Raw genomic sequence first — 16,101 nt, forward strand, 5'->3', positions numbered from 1 at the left:
TGGGCAGCCCATTCCAATGCCTCACAACCCTCTCAGTAAAGGTCTTCCTAATATCCAACCTAAAACACCCCTGGTGCAACTTAAGCCCATTCCCCCTCATCCTGTCACCAGGCACGTGGGAGAATAGACCAACCCCCACCTCGCTACAGCCTCCTTAAAAATGTACTTATAAAGAGCGATAAGGTCGCCCCCGAGCCTCCTTTTCTCCGGGCTGAACAAACCCAGCTCCCTCAGCTGCTCCTTGCAGGACTTGTTCTCCAGACCCCTCACCAGCTTCGTCGCCCTTCTCTGGACCCGCTTGAGCACCTCAATGTCCTTCTTGTAGCGACGGGCCCAAAACTGAACACAGTACTCCAGGTGCGGCCTCACCAGAGCTGAGTACAGGGGGACGATCACTTCCCTAGCCCTGCTGGCCACACTGCTTCTTATGCAAGCCAGGATGCCGTTGGCCTTCTTGGCCACCTGAGCACACTGCTGGTTCATATTCAGCCGACTATCCACCAATACTCCCAGGTTCTTCTCCGCCTGGCAGCTTTCCAACCACTCATCTCCCAGCCTGTAGCTCTGCTTGGGGTTATTGCGCCCCAGGTGGAGGACCCGGCACTTGGCCTTGTTGAACTTCATGCAGTTGACCTCAACCCATTGGTCCAGCCTATCCAGATCCTCCTGCAGAGCCTTCCTACCCTCCAGCAGATCAACACACACACCTAACTTGGTGTCATCTGTGAACTTACTGAGGGTGCACTCAATGCCCTCATCCAGATCATCAATAAAGATATTAAAGAGGACCGGCCCCAGCACCGAGCCCTGGGGGACACCACTAGTGACTGGCCTCCAACTGGATTTGACTCCATTCACCACGACTCTTTGGGCCCAGCTATCCAGCCAGTTTTTAACCCAACGAAGCGTACGCCAGTCCAAGCCAAGAGCAGCCAGTTTCTTGAGGAGAATGCTGTGGGAAACGGTGTCAAAAGCCTTGCTGAAGTCAAGGTAGACCACATCCACAGCCTTTCCCTCATCCACCAAGCACATCACTTTGTCATAGAAGGAGATCAGGTTCATCAAGCAGGACCTGCCTTTCATAAACACATGCTGACTGGGCCTGATCACCTGCTTGCCCTGTAAGTGCCACATGATGACACTCAAGATAATCTGCTCCATGAGCTTCCCTGGCACTGAGGTCAAACTGACAGGCCTATAGTTCCCCAGGTCTGTCCTCCAGCCCTTCTTGTAGATGGAGGTCACGTTTGCTAGCTGCCAGTCGACTGGGACCTCCCCAGACAGCCAGGACTGCTGATAAATGATGGTAAGTGGCTTGGCCAGCTCCTCCGCCAGTTCTCTCAGTATCCTTGGGTGGATCGCATCTGGCCCCATGGACTTGCATACATCCAAGTGCCGTAGCAGGTTGCCAACCATTTCCTCATGGATAGTGAGGGCCACATTCTGCTCCCCATCCCCTTCCACCAGTTCAGGGTACTGGGAGAGCAACTGGTTTTGCCGCTAAAGACTGAGGCAAAGAAGCCATTAAGCACCTCCACCTTTTCCTCATCTTTTGTAACTAAGTTCCCCCATGCATCCAGTAAAGGCTGGAGAGTCTCCTTAGTCCTCCATTTTGCACTGATGTATTTGTAAAAACATTTTTTGTTGTCTTTGATGGCAGTAGCCAGATTGAGCTCCAGATGAGCTTTGGCCTTTCTACTTTTGTCCCTGCACTGCCTCGCAACATCCTTATAGTCCTCCTGAGTGGCCCACCCTCTTTTCCAAAGATTGTAAACTCTCTTTTTCCTCCTAAGCTCAAGCCACAATTCTCTGTTCAGCCAGGCCGGTCTTCTTCCCCTCCGGCTCGTCTTTGGGCACGTGGGGACAGATTTCCTTCTTGAAGAGCTCCCAGCCTTCCTGGACTCCTCTGCCCTTCAGAACTGCCTCCCAAGGGACTCTGCCAACCAGTGTCCTGAACAGTTCAAAGTCAGCCCTCCGGAAGTCCAATACAGCAGTTTTACTGGTCCCCATCCTGGCTTCTCCAAGAATGGAGAACTCTACCATTTCATGGTCACTCTGCCCAAGACAGTTTCCAACCACTACATATCCCACCAGTCCTTCTCTGTTTGTGAAGAGAAGGTCTAGTGGGGCACCTCCCCTGGTAGGCTCACTAACCAGCTGCGTCAGGAAGCTATCTTCCACGCTCTCCAGAAACCTCCTAGACTGCTTTCTCTGGGCTGTGTTGTGCTTCCAGGATATATCTGGGAAGTTGAAGTCCCTCACAAGAACAAGTCCTGACGACTTCGCAACTTTTGTCAGCTGCCTGTAGAACTCCTTATCAGTCTCCTCATACTGGTTCGGTTGTCAATAACAGACCCCCATCAGGATGCTTCCCTTGTTGGCCTTCCCGCTGATCCTAATCCATAGGGACTCCACCTTATCATTTCCAGCCTCAAGTTCCACAACATCAAAACTCCCTCTGATACACAGAGCCACACCTCCACCCCTTCCATGCTGCCTGTCCCTTCTGAAGAGCCTATAGCCAGACACTGCAGCAATCCAGTCATGACAGTGGTCCCACCACGTTTCCGTGATGGCAACCAAGTCATAGCCTGCCTGCTGCACGATGGCTTCCAGCTCCCCTGTTTGCTACCCATGCTGCATGCATTAGTGTAGATGCACTTCAGTTGGGCCATTGCCTTCTCTCCCAGCCTTGCCATTGTTACCCCTGGCACAGCCCTAACAAGCCTTGTTTCAGCCCCGTCCCCCCTCTTACCTAGTTTAAAGCCCTCTCAATGAGTCCCGCCAGCTCCTGGCCCAGGATCCGTTTTCCCCTTAGAGATAGGAACCCCCCTGCGGCCATCAGTCCGGGTGCCGAGTAAAGTGCCCCATGGTCAGAAAAACCAAAATTTCTGTGTTGGCACCAGCCTCTGAGCCATGTGTTTATCAGGTGGGCTTTCCGTGTCCTCTCTGTACCCCTCCCTGCCACCGTAGGGATGGACGAAAACACCACCTGTACTCCTGCTCCATCCACTAACCGTCCCAGTCCCCTAAAGTCCCATTTGATGGTCTTCAGGCTTCTCTCTTCAGTGTCATCACTGCCAGTCTGAACTATTGAAAGAGGACAATAGTCAGAGGGGCGAACCAGGTTGGGAAGCTTTCTGGCAATGTCCCTGACCCTGGCCCCAGGGAGGCAGCAGACTTCCCTACGGGTAGGGTCAGGCCGACAAATAGGTCCCTCTGTTCCCCTGAGAAGGGAGTCGCCCACAACAATCACCCTTCTTTCTGTCCTGGTGGAGGCAGTCCTGAGGCGTGGAGTCAACTTCCTCGCACCAGGCATCCTCCTGGGTAGACTTCCTACCTCTTCCTCAGCTACCAGTCTCTCAAGCTCCAGGGCCTCAAACCTGTTGCTAAGGGCACCTGGGAAGGTGGGGCCGGTAGGGGGGGGCATCGCCTGCGATGTCGAGCAGGGACCTGTTTCCATTCCTCCTCAACTCCTAGGTCCCCTCCCTCTGCCCGACAGCAACAGGGCAGGGCAGGGGGTCCACCCCCATCTGGGGGGTCTCACCCCAGTGCCTGTCCTTCAGGCCGTGCAGGGAGTCGCTCCACAAGTCTATCTCCCGCTCACACTCCCTGATATCCCTCAAGCTCTCAACCTCCTCCTTGAGTTCTGCCACGAGGCGGACCAGGTCATCCACCTGCTCGCCCCTCACGCACACAGTCTCTCTGCCCCCCACAGGTGGTAGCAACAGGCTCAGGCACTCCCTGCACCCGGAGACCTGAACTGCCGCAGTTTTGTGCGGGCAGTCGGTCTGGGTGTGTACAGACTTCCTGGAGAGCGCACGCTCCAGGTCACTCGAAGTCCCTAGGGGCAGCTTTTGACCGGCCGGGGAGGGGGCGCTGCTGGCTCCGCCTACGCCTCCTTCTCGCCTCGTTCACCTCCCTCGGGAGGGCGAGGGCTGCCGGGTCGTGGCGGCTCCCTCGAGTGGGCTCGGTGTTGGAAAAATTAGCCCTGCCTGTCCGACCCCCCACTCTGCTGCAGAACGCGTCTGCCCCGGAGCCGATTGCCTAAAAAAAAAACAGAGAAATTTGTTCTCTTGTCATTTCTGCCGAGTCTCTGAGCTCTCTGCTGCTCAGTTGTAAATGGAATGAAATTACCTGCATTTAATCCCAGCTCCACCACCAGCTCCACCAGACTCTCAGTATTTAATGTGATGTTAGTTTTTTTGACCAATTATTTAGACCTTGTAGAAATATGATTTGACTCCTAAATGTGGGAGGTGCTGGGTGGTCTCAAACTGAGCTCTACACACATGTGGTCATAACCTCCTCCTCTGCAATGAATGTTACAACCATGGATTCTGGTGTTTCCTCACTGCGAGAAAGATGTGATCATCTGTGGTAACAGATCAGCTGATACTTAAAGGTATCGACTGCTGTGCAGGTTGACATCCTCTCGTTCTCCCACGAGAAGCTCTGGCTTTATCATCCATAACAACGTGGACATGTTTTATCTGTATATCTCCATTCGGGGCTTAAGATGTTTACGAGGAAAAGACATCTGGAGAAAAGATGAAAAAACCTATGCCTTTACTCCCCTCAGAATGAGTACACTGCTTCTGTGATATGAGAGTGTTCGAAAAGCATCTGTGAAGCTTTAAGTATAGCTAGGTGTTGAAATGAGGGCAACGGCTGAGTTTCTAAGGAGACTTGCTTTACAGAGACACCTCTATGCTCACAGGAATTTGAAAAAGACACTTAATCCTCATTTGGCAGGGATGAATCTTGCTGGTCCTGATCTGATATTAAATGTGAGGCATTTTTCTCAGTTGTTAAAAAAAAAACAACACAACAAACTCAAACAAAAACAAAACACAAACTACACCAGGAACAGCCTAGGAAACTCTACTCTTCTTTTCCATCATTTCTCTAGTTAAAATTTCTCTTTCCTTACCTGTGGTGGGATGGCAGAAGCAAGTCTACTTTCCAGTCACCTGTTTAAATTTTCCCTTTATAAAGTGTAAATCACCCAGTATGCAGCTTTCAGAGCACTAAGCCATGTCCAGCTGCTAAGAAAGAAACAGTCTTTTAGTGGTTCAATAAATAATTTTGAAATTAGGGAAATAATTGCTTTATGGGCACTCTGTGTGCAAGGTTCTCTGGATGTCTTTCTTTCCAAGTAGTTTAGCCAGCTAAAATACATTATCCAAATAACACCTCTGAATAATATATATATATATTTGAGGTTGTTTTCACACAAATTCTGGAGGAAATGCCTTGAGCTCAATTCACGTCATATTTTGAAGCATGTGATGTTAACATGTAGAATGCCACATGGCACTGACTTCCTCTAGCTCCTGTTAATAATGCAAAGATGTCTGGATAGGTGCTCTCATCAGTACTACTGACTGTTAAGCTTCTCACTTATGGAAAATGGCCTGGTGAGGTGCTTATTCCTGCAGGCACTGCTGGAGCAGAGCTCCTCAGGAAGTCAATATTTTCCTAAGTGCATGCCAAAGGCTTCAGCCTGCACACAGCTTCTGGGGTGCTGCAACAGAGCCCATAGCAGATCTCTTGGACCATCTCACATAAAGAAAATTTTCTCTTCCTAGCAAATTAAACTTCATAAACAGTTAAATTCCAGTGAGGCAAATGAGTAATGAAGAAAGGAACAGCAAGTACAGTCAGTCTCCTAGACTGTCATAACTTCTTTTGAAGAAAAACCCTGAAGTTGGATTCATTTTTGGAGCAACACCTGTTAGCTAATGCAGTAAGTGTAACTGATGAAAGAGGAAACTCGTTATATACATGTATTGCCAAAATACTAACTACTTCATAACTCAAACATTTCAGTGGTCCGGGAAGTACAAATCTAAATTCCAGTACAAGATATATATACTTCATGAAAACTGCATTTGCTTAACCTTTGTGATTTACAGGAAAGGAAATGTTTTACTTCAAACACATTAATAATATTTATCTCCCAAATTATTTTTAAAAATATTTTTTTCATAAGGGGAATAAAAAGTTCAAAAACCTGTGTAAAATGACCTTTCTCACCCGTGTCGCTTTAATGTTATAGCCACTAGGGAAAATATGTTGTTTAGAAGTCAATGCTCTACAGATGAAAATGAGGGTGGGCACCAACTGCTGTGATTGTGTGCTCCCTGACCTCTCCAGCAAAAAAGATGAAGTTAAGGAAGAAAAAAAGAGGACTCTCCTGTTACGGAGTTTTCCAATTCCACCAAGAATGCTGTATTAGAGGTTAGATGTTGCATCAAAAGCTATCTAATTCCATCTTTTTGAATGACTTTTAAGTATTGCTTTATACCTTTGCCTTACTGCCTTTCATTCTTTAGACTTGTTTTACCTGACTTTTTTTTTTTTTTGTCATATATATTATCAAGGCTTAAAAGGTATTTTTAATGTCCACCATTCCCTTTGTTCTCCCTTTCTTAGAGATCACACTGCTGTTCTGTGTACTGGTTTCATGCAGTTTTAGTCCCACATTCTTCCTCCTTAATGCAGGCCATCTGAGCAACTTCTATGCAGAATTCAAGGACAAGGTGCCTGATTTAGTCCAGACATTTCAAAAGTTGATATCAACAAAGCAGAAGTAAGATAAAATTGCTCAGAATTAATAAATAGGAGAGAGATTTTAGTGTTTGAGAGGACTTTGAGACAGATGTGGTCGTTACAATTACTTAGGGCACTACTGGTCAAATGTTGGATTTAGAGGAGAAAGGAGAGGTTAGTAAAGCCCCCATCACCACTATGTAGGGTTGTGTTCTTGTCACGAGTAAAGAACTGTGCTGCTGGATAGTTGCCAGCATTGTCAACCTGGCTGCCTGCTGCTCTGCTGCATGGCAGTCTTAACAGTTTTGTCTTCCAGCTGGTAGAAACAGCAGGCCTGGTTTGACATGCATGCTTTGGTGTGCCCTGGAGGGACATCTCCCGAGGGTTGCACATCTCTGTGCCCCTTAGGAAAGCTGCTAATATGTCTTTATTTTCAGCATTGGTACTTACAAAATGCTTGCTCTAAGGGATGTACCCAGTCTATGAATAATGAGAGGAACGTGTGCTGTGCACAACTAGAACTAGGAGATTGATAGGAGTAATTGCAGCAGTGCTTCATTAACATGAAAATATTTTAATTGTGTCTGGCTGAAATCTAGTTTCCTGAAATTAAAACCATTACTTACATACACACTGCAAATGAAAAAGGACTTCCAGGTGACCTAGACATTCAAAGTGGTTACAGTCTGTGTGCAGGCCTGGTCAGTGGAAATCCAGTACCTGTGCTACTTTATATCTTGATGGGAGTGTGCAACTACTTCTTCCTCTGATTATATTAATAGCTCTTGAGTTTGTACCAGCAAATCTGCTTCTATTGGCAGGAACCTGGAGGGACATTGGGGCCGATCTGATACTGGGAGCAGAAGCTGCTTCTGCAGATAGCTGCTCTTATTGGATATTCCCTTATCTTGGTGCTGTCAGTAAGGGCTGATGTCTTGCATTAAGATGTTAAAGAAATGAGCAGTACTGGCATTATTTGGGGAAATTCATAAAACAGAGATTTCCTCAGAGCTGATGGAACAGCATTAGGTAGTCCCTTTCAGTATGCGGACCAATTTGCCTGACAGCACTGGTGAACAGTTTCAGGTGCTAATCTGCCTACAGCCTGCTCATCTGGATCAGGTGTGGGCTCAGAGCTGGGGCTGGGGCTGCTCTGTGGTCACCTGTGCTGAAAGACACACTTCTCTGAACAGAAGTACTGCCAAGTGCCCGTGTGCTGTTAGTGGAATGGGCTGTACTGTTTCCTCTCTCATTTAGCATTTCCCATGGGGACACCACTCTTTCATCTGCTGGGAAACTAGCCCATGGCAGCTGAAGCTGGAACTGGTGGGAGAAGCCAGTCTTGGCTGTGAGTCCCTGCCTGCCTCTCTCAGAGGTTACCCCCAGCAGTGGGGCTGTATTCACCTGGCCTCCCCTCCTTAGGTCTGTCCTGTGCCTTAAGGCCTGAGCACCTCACCGAACCCAGCTGCTAGCCAGGCCTCCTCAGGTTTTCTGTCTAGCAGCTGAAATGGCCCAAGAGAGGCTAACTCACTTCCCTGTGCTGAGGCTCTTCTGCACTTGCAGGGGGACAGAAGGGAAGACACCTGTGAAGTACTTTGAGAGGAAGATCTGTCACCTGGAGGGAGGGATGTCACCCTGCCCTGGCAGCCCTGAGGCAGCGGTCAGCACTGTGACATGTCTCAAGGACACCGCTGTCATGAGCTATGGGCGGAGGGGAAAGGTAGAGCACTGCAGGTGATGCATTGGTCATCCGGCACCTCTCAGCCTTTCTGGGGAACTGTTGTAGTGGTGGAGTCAATGTTATTCCATAATTTCTTCTGTTCTTTTATGAAGATCAACAAATTTTTGTCCAAAGCAAAACAGCACGAGAGGGTCCTGTTCACTCCAGGGGGAATGGGATGATGACTGTTCCTTTGGTACATAATATTAAATCACTACTTTTCCAGCCCACATGAAGAATCAAAATATCAATTTTGGTTTTGTTTTTAACTTTACTGACAGAGATATTATTGCTAGAGAAAAGCACAAGGACACTTCTCTCTTTTTAACATATAATTTTTCAGATTTCTGTAAACAGTTAAAATCTTATTTAAATCAAATCAAAGAACCAGAGTCACTAAATAGTGTTTTTTTTTTTTTTTTTTTTTTTTTTTTTTTTTTTAATGTCAACTTTCAAATGACTGAAGCTGAATTAACTTATTACTGCCTGGACATGAGTGAATTAAATCTAAATTGTGATAGAGAATTTCAAAAACTGCCTTCTACATTATCTTTCTTTTGACACATTTTGTTTCTTGGTTACTGACATTTTTTCTTGCATTGACTAAAGACACTCAAAACATGAGTCTACATAACAGTAGGACTAATTGCAGGTGATTTGGAATAGCTTATGATAGATGCAGTGATGGACAGAAAAGCAAAAACATGTTCAGAACTATGACAGTAGGACATTGCGTACTTGGATATTAGACTAGCACAGCAGAACTGCAGAGAATACCGATGTGTGATGTACCGATTTTTAAATTTTAGGTAATAGTTTTTTTCCCACTCCTTACAGTTTTGCTTTTCAAGACTGTGATTCAAAGACATTTAGGCTAGGGGCTAAAGCAGGAAGAGGAAACTTGTCATGTTGGGAGCACATGTACAGTGTGATAGAGCACCCTATCCCAGCTTGGAAGGTGAATAGGAGCAACCTATTCAACTTGTAAATTGAATAAGAGCAAACTGCCTATGTGATAAATCACATTTCTGTATTAGCTGCTCTGTTGTTCAAGTTGCCCTGACTGACTGTTAACTAACATGTGCCAAAACCTGTCCTTAAAGGTAATTGTACCTGGTTGTGTTGGCTTCTTTGGAAATTTGCCTGCAAACAGAACTGATCTCTGTGCCTTCATGAGAGCCTGTATCAAGGACCAAACACTTCAGGAGATAATGTCCCATGAATTCTGAACAAAAAGTAAGAAATCTGTGACTCAGAGTCTGCCAAAACAACAAAATTACTGTTTCATGGACACCAATCAAACAAGAGCTCCTAAAGCACTGAATTAGTTCCTGGTGTGATCAGAGATTCGTTTGACAGACAAATGCTGACAGTTTCACTTTATTTAAATAAGGAGCTGGAGAAGGTCTCAGCACCCCCTATAAAATGAATTAAAATGAATTAAAACTGCAGCGTTTCTATCCTCCTGTCTTCAGTGAACAACACAAACTTTTGGACAAAAAGCAGCCTCCACAAGTTAGTGCCAACTTTCTCTTGTTTGCAGTCATGGTGTCAGCACTGTCAGCACCAGACAAATCTCCCAGAGCTCTGCTGTTGACCAGTGAGCACAAAAACCAGCATGGCAGGACTCTGAATTCATCCTTATCCCTGCTCTAATCTGCATTCTGTCAAAACCATTATCTGGAAACTGTGAACTTGCCCATCGAACTGAATAAAGGAAGCCAGCAAAGGTGTGAACTTGCCCATCGAACTGAATGAAAGAAACCAGCAAAGGTATGAACTTGAGGCTAAAAATCCAATGTGGTTTTATCTAAATTGCCCATCAGAAAAAAGATTTTCTAACATCAGTGTTGTAATTTTCTTGAAATAGAGATTAGCTGCTTGTTCAGGAGTGATCTCTGTGTGAGGGTTACAACAAAACCACAAAAGAATAGCACACCTCTGGAAAGGATGAAGCTCATTTTTTACTTCAACAGTAGCTGCAGTCAATCTTTGCAGCAAACAAGCTTCAGAAAATGTCCTACATTGCCTGTCATTGTGAAACTTTTTATTTTTTCCTTTCAAATAGCACAAGCTTCAGAAAATATCTAGGCATAAACAGTTCACATTTGTTTTGAACTTGCTGACTTCAAATGCCTTTCATGTGGCTTTTGCATTTTGAGAGTTTCAGTAAACTTAAATGAAAATTTATGAAATAAAATTGAGGGTAAAATAGGGTAGAATATCTTCACAAAAACTTAGGAAAAGAACTACTGCGTGTAGTCAAAATGGCCTGAAGAGCAGCAGCATGCAGAAATAGAAGAGAGAAGGAAAAGCTATAGGAATAAGAGACTGGAGGAGGGTTGTGTTGGACTGGGTGATTCTTCCAAGAATCAGCTCTATCTGCCATATCCTTGGCAGATGGAAGTCCAGTCCAGTATCAAAGTCCACCAGAGCAGAAGTCCAGATCCTTCTGGACATCTAGACCTCATCCTCTTCACCTGTAGGTTTTCTTGTCCTCTAAATCTTCTTCCTACAACATCAGTTCCTTACTCCTTGTTTTGTCCTCACAGGATAAAACCTCTCTATGACTACTTTTACATATTTTAGGATGGCCTTTCATGTCTACTGATTTTCAGTGTTTCTTAAAAGATTGTGTTTTCTAGATCTCTCTTCATTCCCTGTGCTCATGTTTGGTTTTCCCTGTCTGGGGAAAGGCCTCCAATCTCTCCTGGCCACCATCTTGCCTGAGCTCCACCTATTCCAGGTTTCCACAGCGTGCTGTGCTCTGGGATATCTGGAGCCTGTGCTAAAACTCATGGTATTTTGCCGTGACTCTGATTTGTCAAAGACAGGAGAACAGTATCTATAAATGGAGATATATTTGACTGATGGACATTGCTGAAAAGATCAGATGAGCTTGTGCCAACACAGAGTCTTCTTCAGGCCCCACTTTGTACTTACTGCTTCGTACAGCAACATTTATCTTCCATGCTCTGGTGGATCTGCAGTAGCCATGGTTGTCTAAGGACATAATTGTCCTTATGAGTCTGGGGAGGACTTGTGCTTAAATGCTTGTCTAATTCTTCCATTACTTGGTCCAATACATTACATTCCTTTTGTCCTGCCTGAGAAGTTAGAGCTTTTGTGCCCTGTTGTGACATTGCTTTGGATGTGGTATAATAACTTTCTGATTTAGTGGAGCTTTTGTAATCCCAGGAGAAGTTTAAATATGTTCTTCTCTAGAGACAAATATTTGCTATGTGGAATGAGATTCATGAGCTTGTAAAGAAAAAGCTAAGAAAGTAATTTTCATCTGTTTTTAACTAAAAGATTCCAAACTCTCCAGGGTTACATAACAGTAAATACAATCCATACAAGAACATAAAATTTGTCTTGATCAAGAGGTGAATTTTTACTCTGTGTAAACCTGAACATCGTTTTAATCTGTGCAGAGAATAAAAGAGAATTGTTGCAAGCTGTGCTGCAGCTATAGTGTTCCAACATTAGTAGATAAAGCTTAATGTAATATTTTCATTTAAAAAAAGATCCATTCTTGACAAACACTGTCACCAGACGGTTCTGGGACAGAGCAAGATTATTCTTTATTAATTATAGTTATGCTGAGTTGTCTTACTAATATCAAAATCTTGGTCCACAAGATGGTACCTCAGAGAGCAGCTTGGGCTGACGATGAGGGATGGCAAACTGTATGCCTCTGCTTTCAAACACACAACCTAGGGAAGAAGCTCACCATGGGCATTTCTAGGCAGCTGCAGTGTGCTCTACTAAACCCATCTTCATTTGTCACAACTGAGATTTGAGACGTTTCAGCCAACAGCCTGCTGTGGGTGCTGTTGCATGAGATGTGGTTTTCTGCTGATACAGTGAGCAGCTGGTGGAAGGGCCCACAGGTGATACCAAAGAAGAAAGAGGCATGGGCAGAAGGGAGGGGAAGAAGGGCAAGGTCCCCTTCTTGCATCAGTGCTGGGCTCTGCTTCTGGATTCAGGCAGCAGGTTCATGAAGGCTATCATGTCGTCAGCAGCAGAGGAGTGCCTACGTAAGTTTATCAAGTCTGATGGAGATGCTTGTCATGGATGTTTGCACCTTAACGTTGCAAACAGATATACTGCAGTAGATATCAGGTGGTCCTGCCTTAGTCACATCCTATTTTATCTCCCTTTTTAGACAATTGCATTAATTGATAAATAAAATTATGATGTAAAGCTCTACACCAGTAAAGTGACTGCAGCTTAGTTTGTCTGTCTTCACAAGAATGTAAGTACAATGCATTTTTTGGCTTGATTTCCCTTACAGACTAATGTATGCTGAGGTGTGCACCTTAGTAAACATTCTCCTGTTAGAAAAAGTGCAAATAATAGAGAAGAAAAATCTATCTCTGAGTCAAAAAATAGCTAAAAAGTTTGGTGTGGTATAGCATCATTTGTCATGTTTGGCACTATTTGGATGGATTTTCACCGTGTTAATTAAAACTCCTAGAAAAAAAAACACATGAGGCTATCTGAAAAATCTGGGAGAGTCACAGCTCTCAGCTAAAATTTCTCCTCCACAGACTTTGGTGTCCTGATTTCTGTTAATGAGTGGAGGAAAGAATTCTTGGAAAACATTCATGTGTAAAAAAGAGCTGAAGCAGATCTGAGGGACTTTATGGGTAATATTTTTTGCAGTTTTCTTTTAATTCAGATTTTATGGAAATCCCCTTTGCCTTTCAGGATGTTTCAGTGTAAAAAATGGTAAATACATGTAAATTAAAGTGTACATGGGCGTGTATCCGGGGACAAATAGGACTTTTAAACTCCAGACTCTATTATGGTAGCCAAACCTTTGGGCTATCTGATCTGATAAAATTGTGTTACCATAATTTTACAGCTGTTTATAGGGACCTAGACAACAAATAAATATCCACAGATCCAGATGAAGTCAATTGTACATGATCCATGTGGTGGAAATTTGTACGGAGTGCACCATCATTATATGCCAGCTCATTGGCAGTAATGGCCTGGAAAGACCATGAGGAACCCACAGCGGATGAATTGGCTAAACAACTCCAGCAGTATGAAGAAAGTCTCTCCTCTTCCTTACAGGCATGCATCTTGACTGTGGAGAAACGTTTTGAAGAGGTCCACCAACTTAAAGATAATTTATCTTCCTCCCCACCTGTACAAACCAGTGTCTCAGCTATCAGGGCTAAGTGTCCTTCTGTGCAAGGAAGATGATATAGTGGGTACACACCCTGTGCCACCCTGTGGTTTTACCTATGTGACTATGGACAGGACGGGAGAAAACGGGATGGAAAATCTACCTCGACACTAGAGGCATGGGTACATGAGTTGCAATGAAAAAACAATTGGGAAAAAGGGGTTCTCTGAGAAACTTGCTGCTCCAGCTTCCAGTGGGTGGTCCTCTGTCCCTGGGTCTGTTCCCAGGTCTGTCTCCCCCAGGCTGTGTCTCGAACATGGATATCAGAACACATGGTTACATCAGCTTGTTTGTATTTGCGACAGCAAATGCCCGGGGTTCCCATCCTCAGTATCTGATTGCATCAAGTCCCACCCTTCTCCAGGTAGCCTGGTTTTGCCATGCTGGACAGTCCTTGCTAACTGGAGTGGTTTATTTCTCATGTTTGTGTGATGTTAGACATGGAAATTCAACTGCATCCCTATGAGTAATTAGTTTTCCTTTGTCATGAAACCTAAATTACTATCAGGTGGAAAGTCCTCTGTGAAAGTACCTGTAGGATTCCTGGGGTAACTCTGTCCTAAGCAGCAGTTCCAGTGGTAGCAGCACACAGTAGTGGTAAATTGCTGAACGTTTTAATGAGGGAGTTAATAGGTGTTCCAGGTTTATGCATTTCACTACAACATAATACACCCACACGCTTTTATAGGAGAGAACATCCTGAGAAGGAAGCTTTCTCTCATGGAATGTGAATAAAGATAGACATACTATTCAGTAATGTGTCTCAAAGGCATCCCAACAATTTCTAAATATCCAGCACTATATGGTAATACCAAAGCTTAGAAGAAATGGTATAAGGATTGGCAAATCTCCAAAAGTGCTTGTTACTGGAAAATCATCATTGAACAGCAACATTATTTCCAAGGGATCTGTAAAGACGAGCTGGGTCTGATAGAAATCGGTGCTTTTTATGAATGACAATGAAAGGAAATGACAAACTAGATATCACTTATTCTCCTTAGATTAAGCTTTTCTAGCATCTCTCTCTAGAAACAAGAACGTTCTTCATTACTTGATGTCCTCAAGTTCTTCTGGAGAAGTATTAGCCAAACACAAGCTAGTAGGTTCATTTGAAGGATGCTGCTGTGGCCTGTTCTAAACAGAATCAAAGAAATCAGAAGTTGAGAAATGACTGCTCGGTCATTCCCCATATGAATCCTTTTGGCCTCGGTTCTCTTTGAACCTGATGCAGATGAATGGCTGGGTGTATTTAAGCAAAAGCTGTTGGTAGCTGTGTCCCAGCTAATTGCAGTGTCACTGTGGGGCAGCAGGTGATGCCATCACAGAGCTACAGAGGAGGAGGCAGAAGTCCACGAAAGATAAACTTCTGTGTTATTTATATAGAATAAAATAATTAGAAAATATCCCACTCACCGAACAGTGGGTGGCAGTAAGAATGGGAAATGGGCTTTTCAGCTCAGTTTGAAAAGGAGACAATAGCTCAAGTTAGGTCTAGACTAACCAGGTTGGACACTGCTGAATATTAGTGGCCAGTTCCAAAGAGCCAAAACCAGTTTAAGTCATTCATAGAACTCGTCTTCTACAACTATGAGAGGGAGAGAAAGCAACACAAGAAACATGAGAGCTGGGAATAAGCAACTAGGCAAATAAAGTAAATTGGTTTATTGGAACAAGAGTATACGGTGTAATTAAGCAGTTACTGCCATTTCTATCATTTTGCTGTTTCTAGCTTGTAGAACTTGTAAAGGGCCTTGACCTTCCTTTCCAGGCTGCATTTGAAGTGGCTACTTGTATGCGGGGAGGCAGTCTGAATTCGCAGGCAGATGTAAAGAAGCTCTTCTAAGTCCTTTAATCCTACGGGTCTATAATTATTCAGCATCCATCTGTCCTGAATTCTTCACAGTTTCTGAGCAGCAACACTTTCAATATCTCTTCTCTATGTAATTCAACTCTCTGTTCTCCCAAGGCTTTTAGATCTCTCATACAAAACATCAACTGGTTTTAACTGCCATGGTATACAGCCAGGATTTGTATAATTCATTTTGGCTAGAAAACAAAGCCTTAACTGAATTAACAAGTACCATAAGCACTAGGTGGTAAGGTTCTTTTGAGAGGCATCATTTTATATTAAGAACTCTCTGATTTGTGGTTTGAATGAAAGATGTCTTTGGAAGTGCCTGAAATAGCAGTTACCTGGTAGATAACTGTGCTGTTGGAGGTTTGTAGCCCTACAGCTTCTCAGAATCAGGAAGATAGTAGGCGTCTGTTCCCTTCCATGGTCAAGGTATAACTAGGTAGAACGCTCATAGGGACTTAATTGTATGATAAACCCAAAGAGTTTTGCAAAGTGTTACTTAATAGAGGTTATTTCTCATGTAAATCAGTTTGTTCTCTTTACCAATGACTGTATTATAAACCATTTATATAAAGTCTTTCCTATTGAAAAAAGTCTGCAATTAACATAAATTTCTTTGCAAATAAATTCATTCCTAGAGCTTTTGTGGCTCTTAATTATGAATAGCTTTAAATTTCTTAGGGAAAGGAAGGAGTTATAACTTTCTTCTTCTTTTTTTTTCTTTTTTTTTTTTTTTTTTTTTCTGTTATAGCTTATTTCTGTTATGCCTAA

Source organism: Anas acuta, chromosome 7 (genome assembly GCF_963932015.1).
Source record: "Anas acuta chromosome 7, bAnaAcu1.1, whole genome shotgun sequence".
Taxonomy (NCBI): Eukaryota; Metazoa; Chordata; class Aves; order Anseriformes; family Anatidae; genus Anas; species Anas acuta.